Source organism: Strix uralensis, chromosome 1, assembly GCF_047716275.1.
Source record: "Strix uralensis isolate ZFMK-TIS-50842 chromosome 1, bStrUra1, whole genome shotgun sequence".
Lineage (NCBI taxonomy): Eukaryota > Metazoa > Chordata > Aves > Strigiformes > Strigidae > Strix > Strix uralensis.
This window is the reverse complement of record NC_133972.1, coordinates 141,273,439-141,281,888: the sequence shown is the minus strand read 5'-3', so window position 1 is coordinate 141,281,888 and position 8,450 is coordinate 141,273,439. Positions and strand designations below refer to the sequence as shown.

General features: G+C 36.4%; 1 protein-coding gene across 1 annotated transcript in view; it reads right to left on the bottom strand.

Annotated features, from left to right (window-relative positions):
- Positions 1-8,450, bottom strand: part of ZFHX4 (zinc finger homeobox 4) — a 151,331-nt gene that overhangs the window by 77,039 nt on the left and 65,842 nt on the right. The window lies entirely within an intron of this gene.

Here is an 8,450-nt window from a genome sequence, read left to right as displayed (position 1 = left end):
TGTGAAACTTTTTCAAAAACCATTTACTGTGACCCGCAACAAATTTTTGCTAAAAAAAAATCTTTTCACAAGCATTGCTGACTCTGATTTCTGCCCACAGCATGTAACAGGATCCTTTTAAATTCTGATTTTTTCAATGGAAAACTTTTACAACTCCCAAACATATTCTGTTACAGTAGTTTATTTTTTAAAAACATATTTTACTTAAACTAAGGTACTTCCATTTCACAGGCACAACAAATATATAACAAAAAAAAAAAAAAGAATGGCAATGTACTGAAAAACAATCACTTTATTGGTAAGAGTTCAGTACAACTCTAGGAGTCTTTCTAATACATTACACTGGACTGCTTTTCCCTTCAGATATCAAATGGTACAGGTGGTATTTATTTGGACTAAGATTAGTTAGATTATGGCTGGTATCCTGAAATTCTTGCAGACAATAGTTTCTGTATCGGATCAAACACGTTGATTTCTACTTTCCTCTACCCCTTGTTCCCCCTCCATCTTCCCACCCTATATTAACATCTGAAAGTAGTTATTGAAAAACTGGTAGGTGAATCTTTCCAACACTATGGAGACATGACACATCTAGTATATTTTTGCAAACTCCTACAGGCTCCTTTTTTCTCTTTCCCCTTCCTTTTTTTTGCATCAGCTTGATGTGGTGAATTAAATGCCAATCGATGGAAAAGTTACTAGTCTGTGACAGTATTTTCCCCCACTATTCCCTATGCCACAGTAAAAAAGAGAATGTCAGCCCAGGCACCTGTATGTTATGGATCATCACCTGTGAAAACAAACATCATAATTAGCCTCATCAAAGCTCTCAAAAAAGTTCAAAGGAAAAGATTCATGAGTACCTGGAGCTGTCTATCCTTTCCTCCAGTATCTACATCTAAAAAATATACCTAAGCCTTGACCTATACACAAGGAAGGGTTATTCGTGCCAGTCAGACAGCACATCCCCTCATAACATCCAAAAAAGGAAAAGGCGATCCAGAATATTACCTTCTCATTGCCTTGGACATACAGATTTGCCTAAGACCACAGAAGAGGGGGGTAGAGAAGATTTTCACAATATAACACACAAAAGCACTTTGTAGAATGGGAGATGAAATTAAACTCCTTTTTTTTTCTTATGTAAATCAAGTAACTATTTAGACCGATTAGTATGCAACTGATGTTATTTCTAGAATTTAATTCCATGTTTATTAATAGACAGGTCAACTCACAAAATAGCCTGTCTCCTTGTAATGCAAACAGAGCTTTCCTTTCCATACAGTGTACCTGGGGAGGATTCTTACACCAGTTGGTCCATAATGAATAAAAATTACATTAATATAAAGGAGCAAGGAGAATCTGAAAGCCCCATTTCCTTTTGTCTAAATCCAGCACTGTCCGGTGCAGAATACTGTTCCTTGTAAGTTGGATATGTGAAGAACAGCAGGCTCTGCCTTTCAGCTTGCCTCATCAGCTGTGAGCTTTAATTTGAAGCACTTTTGCATTAAACTTACTTTTTTTGCCAGCCGATCCTCACTAGTGTTGCACCACCTAAAGCATTCAGCCACTACTCTCCCCCCAAGCTAGCCAAGCATATCAAGTGTGCCTGCAACACTCACAGCCTAATGAACAATGCACAAAAACAAAAGTAACAGCAAGACTCCTATTATCTGATCTTCCGTAAAACACAAAAACTGCCTTCTCTGGTACAGAGGAAGTGCCAGTAAGCCTGCAGGTGTGAGCCAGTTAAAAGAAAAGGCTTTGGCTAAATAGATTCTTTGACTGCCAGGGATTAGAGTCATGGCACCAGTGGTAACACACATCTTTTCCTTTAATTTACAAAATTTTCTCACGAGTTTGCAAGAGTTCACCCCATCAGGGGCTTTCTGAGGCCATTGAAATGTCTTAAGTTTTAATTAAGTTGGAGTTGTCAGAAGAAAGCTTTTTTGGCACAGAGTCAGGGTCATTAATTACTGCTATCTTTGTTTCTTTCAGAAAAAAGAACTCTACTGACTTGTTGGGTTACTTATACAGCCTACATTTTCTATCCCGCAGTCCTTATTCACCTCCAAGCAAGGCTTGATTAAGCAGTTTACCAATTACTTCCATCAATCTGATTTACAAATCCTATGGGTAATCTTAACTTCAGAAGCTTTTCTCTCTTCTGATTTGAGGTACAGTAGTAATGAAAGGAGCATTACTGTTAGAACCACAAAGTATTTTAAAAGTCTAGATTTTCCATCCTAAATGGTACTTGAATCACATTCCTGATTTTATCATTTTGTACCCATCCTCTTATACGCTTGTAGCTGGATTGTCAGTTATTAGCAGACACAAGCCACACTGCATAAAACTAAGCAGAATAAACATAATTTCCTTGCTATCTTGCAATTGTGGGGTAAAAGCTCATGTTTTCTATCAGTCAAATAAATATGTGCAAAAAAGCTAGCATTCAAATCACAGGACACGGTACCTGCATTTGATAACAGTAGAAAATTTATTGCTAGGTGCCATTTACCAAAAAATGAAGAAGTCCATAATAATTAACTAAAATTGTTACCCTGTAACAAATATTCACTGGCCTAAATAAAGGCTAATTTGTAGGCTTTGTTTCTACCAGATGCATTCACATCATAAAAAAGACAACACTTTAACTGGCACTAATTTGCTGCTTCATCAGAGTTTGAGATATGGGGAATGCACTGTCTCCCTCATTCCTAGAGACAATGGCCTCAAGTTCAGTGTGAAATAGAATAATATATAGCAATATATTCTATATCCGTTCCATAGATAAAGTGAAGATTTTGATTTCCAAGTTGGTCTATTCTTTGCCTCTAGTGATCACTAACTTCCCAATTGTTAACACAATTAACATATATTCTTCTAAACCAAATACACCACAGTTTGATAGCCATATATTTTCAGGTACCCAGTAAATTTTTGGGTTTATACAAAGCATTTTGCATAAATGCCATTACCATTATTAGAAAGCTTGATAACTATATATCTGTCTAAATACACTACTTGTTCATTTAAATGCAGTTTGTTTTATCAAAATCCTCAAATTCCTTGAAGCCTGCAAAAGGCCTATGTTAAACTACATATTTTGCACTGCTTTTAATAAAAACACTGGGAAAATAATGCTTTTTCAGAAACCCTGACTTGGATTTCTGATTTATGGAGTATACTTTACCATTTTGAGCTACTCAGCTCAGCAAGTGGTTGCTCAGAGACTGCAAGACTTGAAATGTCTGTGGTGTAGTATAAATCATTTTGATCCTCCCTTGGGTATTTACTTAATTTCTCACCCATTTACTGTACTTCGCATAAAATGGCAGAAGTGAGATAGAGACTATTAAAAAGCTAGGAACACTACCAAGAACATTAACCAGCTCTGGGAAGTTAAGATACCTGCAACAGAGGCAATCTGCTGTTAAAGAAAATACTTTGCTTCTATGCATTATGTTTCTGTCTTTTACCTCTTTTTCCTAAATACAACATCAAAAATAACAGTCCCGTAGAAATTACTGTGGCTATTTATTTCGTAAAATATTGAAAAGTGGTACTACAAAGAGATTACAAAACTGTGTTGAAACTTGTTATAAAATAGCCATCTCTTTATTTGTGACATTTTATTTGTAACAAATTTATTGTGGCACTGATTTTCAAAGCATCATGGAATTGTATCAATCCTTGTTACTGTTTTCTTTTTTTTTTTTTTTCACATTAGTTAAGATTCTCTCTAACACCAAAAACAATCCAACCAATTTATTTATGTCTACAGGATTAATCTATATATAGGGATATATAGCTGTCACCATATCCCTGAATTCTTTCTTTCCACATACAATTCTATTGTCACCAGCTTGGCCAGTGTACACTTGCAACTTGTTGTTGAAGTGCTCTTGAAGTGGGGGACTGGGAGAACCAAACCTCAGGGACATGGTTTCCCACCCTTATGTTTTTCAGGCTGCAGCTACCACCAGTGTGAGTTATGGTACCTGCACCTACAGAGCACTGGGAATGGACACTCTAGAATTTAGGGCTGTTTCGCCTCTCCTCTAGCAAGGACTTTAGCCTTTTCAGAACTCCAGCTTACTTTTATTATTTTTCTTCTGTAGTTGAACAATATCTTTAAAATCCATCTCTCTCTTTAAATAAATACACACAGAAATAAATACACTGATAAGAAAAGACCTACCGGGCTGTCAGTGTCAAAAAGCCCCTTAAGAGGCTTACATGTTTTATTCTACAGCTAAATGTGCAATTCTAGCCCTTTTTAGCCGTGATGAGAAATGGGAAACTTTAATAGCATGGTTCTGATCTTAAATGCTGTGCATGTGCACCAGCATATATGTTTTAAAAATTGGAAACCTTTACATGAACATAGTAAATCAAAAGCTGTTTTAACAAGCTGATTTAACAAGGTATTAAGATGCGTATTCAACAGAGGAGGTGGAGACTTAAGCTCTGTAAATTGATCAACACAAATGTAGCACAAGTACTGTGATAAAAATGAAGTCTGTACATCTTTTCCAAATATTCATTTCAACTTGTACTTCTCACTCTGGGCTTAGTTCTTTATTTATAACCCTTAATTTGGTTGTTAGAGAAAACAAGCAACTATTTCTTCATTCAATATTACTTGGAAATAATGGATTATTCTCTTGCAATTTCAGTCCTTTGCATGATTTTAGCTTGGTATGGATGAATATATAACCAGGCTACTTGACCTGAAGAGTTTCTCTCTGTCTTAATAAGTGCATTGCTAATATGTCTAAATAAGAGTGGGAAAACAAACAAACAAACAAACAAAACCAACCAAACAACAACAAAAAAAAAAAAAAACAGAACAGCATGATAAAGTACCATTACACTAGTAGAAACTCCTAAATGTGACATTTATTTCATGATGAAATCCCATTTCTGTTCTTTATCAAGCAACAGCTTATAAGACTTTGAGACAGGCTCATCTACCAGTAGCAAAAATGGTCAGTGTTAGAGAGCATTCAACAGCATTGGCAGATTCACTGAAGGTCAAAAAACAAGTATCTTTCCATGCTGATGAGAGAGCAGTAGATCCTTTCATTTTAATAAAAATTAATTTTCAATTACATTAGTAGCTAAAAGTCTTTGTTGGTTCCTTCTATAATAGAAATACTAGTGAAATACCTATTTCTCCATTTTGTATTCTTATCAATATGTCAATACACATACTTACATTCTGCAGTAGTTTGTGTGACATGAAAAACTATAAAGTATAATATCTACATATTACCTGTTCTGTGAAGGATATGGGCAAGGAAAATATGCTTATCTAGGAGCCTGGGATCTCACCTGACTCTTTGTATTAACAAACAATAAACATGCTTTTCAATATAAGAAATAGAACACTGGCGAAAAGACCCAGGCAAATAAGACACAGTTGGCTTTCTCGAATCACTAAAAACAGAGAAAACCAGCTGGATACAAATCAAAAGGTGTGCAGTACCCACACATGCCTGGAGCAACAGCTGTACTTACTGAAGGGCTACTAGCAACTATTAGCCTTCTGTACCTTCCTTCAGGAGCCACTGTTCTGAAGGACAGTATACACTGTATTTCTGCTTCTGCCAAAGACAACCTCCTTCCAGGAGAGCAGACTTAGGTAAAAATATGTGTCTTCTATGCAAATTGCAGAGCAAATTATCAAGTTTCACTACCTGACTACATTAGAGTGGGTATGCATATTGGTATATAAATATATATATATGTGTTTACACACATACAATGTGACTTTTGACTGAGTGACTGAAAAATACTCAAACTACAAATGCCCAAAAATCTAACCCTACAGGTAAGGGTAAGCATACTTTAAAATTGGCTTTTCTTCTGGGTAGTCTTCTTTTATCTCCTATCTCAGGGAAGGAAACTAACACAACTACAGATCACCTTGCAATGAACTGAACCACTTGGGCTAGGGGCAGTTTATTATGGTTAGTTCAGTGCCAAGATGTCATGGTTAACAAAATACCTGACCCAGAAAAAACTGAAATTAACATGTTTGATGTGCAAAGATACTTGGTTAAACAATAACTACTGTTCATTTTACTTGCCTTGTACGGAAACATGAAAATTAAAGCTGAAAAAGACAGCAGCGTTCATCCATCCGTGCAGAATGACTTCCTATTATATGCTTCAAAATTCATTGTCCAGTCTCATTTCACTATGAGAGAGCTTCCAATTACTACACCTATTCATATCTATTATTGTTTTATGACATGCCTAAAGCTGTGTGCAGTATTATATCTTATCATAGTCTGTAGAAGGGGTGTATCCTATTTCTGTTCTATAACATGACTCAAGAAAGAACAGAACTGTTGGGGAGGGGGGCCAGCTGGTTGTCATATCATATTGCAAACTCGTACCCAATTTGCTGCCCACTATCACCCCTAGGCCTTTTTTCAACATCAATTCTTTACAAACATCTTTCTCCTGATGAATATCTGCGTTTTGCATTATTATTTCAGCAGATGTATCAGATTCTATTTGTCAGGTTGAATCCCATTTTGTGATTTCCTGTCCATATTTCTAACCTGTCCTCACTTCTTTTTATATCTTCGCACTCTGTCCTCGCGGGTGTTGGCAACACCTCCCAGTTTTAGTACAACCTGCAGATTTAATGAACAGTCTGTTTACCTCTCCTTCCTTAATCACATGATCAACAAATTAAGTCTTTCACTCACATCTGCAGAACACCTCTGGACACCTTACTCTATCCCCAAAATACAACTTGCACTCCTGCAACCAGCTGGAAAATTCACATGGCGATATTGGCAGATTCAAGCTCATCTCAAGTGCCCAACTGCAAAATTCTTTATCTATCTCTTTATTTAAGCAAAGATCTATGAAGTTATTCCCTCCATATTATTAAATCACAGTTTCCAACTATTTTTGCCTGATTTTATGCACTTAAATTCATTTACTACCCTCACTGTGTCATATCCTCTGGAAACTGCCTTCCTGTGTTTCCTCAGGAAGTGGTCCAAGGTTCACTTGGACCTTCAGAAACCATGTTCTCCTCCATGTATATCAGAGAAGAACTGGAAAAAGTGGAGGGAGTTCCACTTTTTTAGGAAGCATGATCCCTCATTCTTCCTAAACCCTTAGAAGCCCCTGGGTGCACGCTCTTGGGACCAGGTGTTGGGAAGAGCAAAAGGGAAAACCAGATCAGACTATCCACCCAAGAAGCCAGTGGGAAAGCAAGCCCAGAAGACCACTTCTATTATTTTATCTTTATGATCACTTTTCTTTCCATAATGTGTGAGTGTGTGTGTGTACTTCAGGAACAAACTATGGTCAAGAGCTCTTTGAAGCACAGTTCCATCTTATTCATCTCCACATGAGGCAGGCAGAGAGGCCAGGCAACAGGGAGGAGGAAAGTAGCACCTGCCTAAATATTCTTGGCCTCCTGAAAATGCCTTTGGGCTTAGCAAGTGGAGACAAGACAAAGTATGGGATAAAACCTTCAGCATCAGAGCAATAATATTCGTTATCTTATTTCTTAATCATTGTTATAACTTCAAATAGACCACAAATCTTTATGTAATCATGAAGATATGTACATATAGGGACCGAACAAAAAAACCCCTGTATTCCTACTGTTCTTGTTCTTCAAACCTCTTTAAGTCATCTTCAACAAAGTCACATCAAGTCGAAAGTTAAACTGTTTTGGGGTAAGGATGATTTCTTGCAGCTTCAGTAAAGTGTCTATCACACCACTAGGCTTTATAAACAACAACAGGCAGCCCTATGGTAATTACCAGAATTACTCCTTTTTTTCTTTTATTAAAGACTGGTATTAGATTTTCCTTTTCCCAATCCTCAATTGTGCTTTACTTTTCAAAAATAATTACTAGCGATTATGTAAATTCATTATCTATGTCTCTTAAGACCATACTATGCTTATCATCCAGACCTGCTGATTTGCATGTATTCTGTTTTTTCTAAGTATTGCCTTACTCTTTTTTTATCAACAACTATTTTGAAAAGGTCTTAATTTCTTGATCTATTATGTCCTTACTCCTTTTATTTTTCTTGTCAAAGACTGATTTTAAAAGTAGCTCAGTGTATCAGCCATTTCAGAACCAGCTTTCATTTTGTCACCCTCTTCATTTATTATTGAGCTTACTTTTTCATTCCATTATTTCTTTTTTTCTCCAATATATTTGAAATGCTATTCTTATTTCCCCTGGCTCCTTTGGCTAGTATTAACTCATTCTGCTTTTGCATTTTTCTTAACTTTTCCAAGTCTTAAAAGAGTTTTAATTTTCCTGGTTGTTTCCTTCTTTCATTTTTGCCCTGGGAGAGATCTGGCATCCATAGATCTTTGAGCAGCCCCTGGTGAAACTGGAATGACTTCTCCTTATCCCATATATTTTCATATTTCTCAGAACTATAGTTTAATG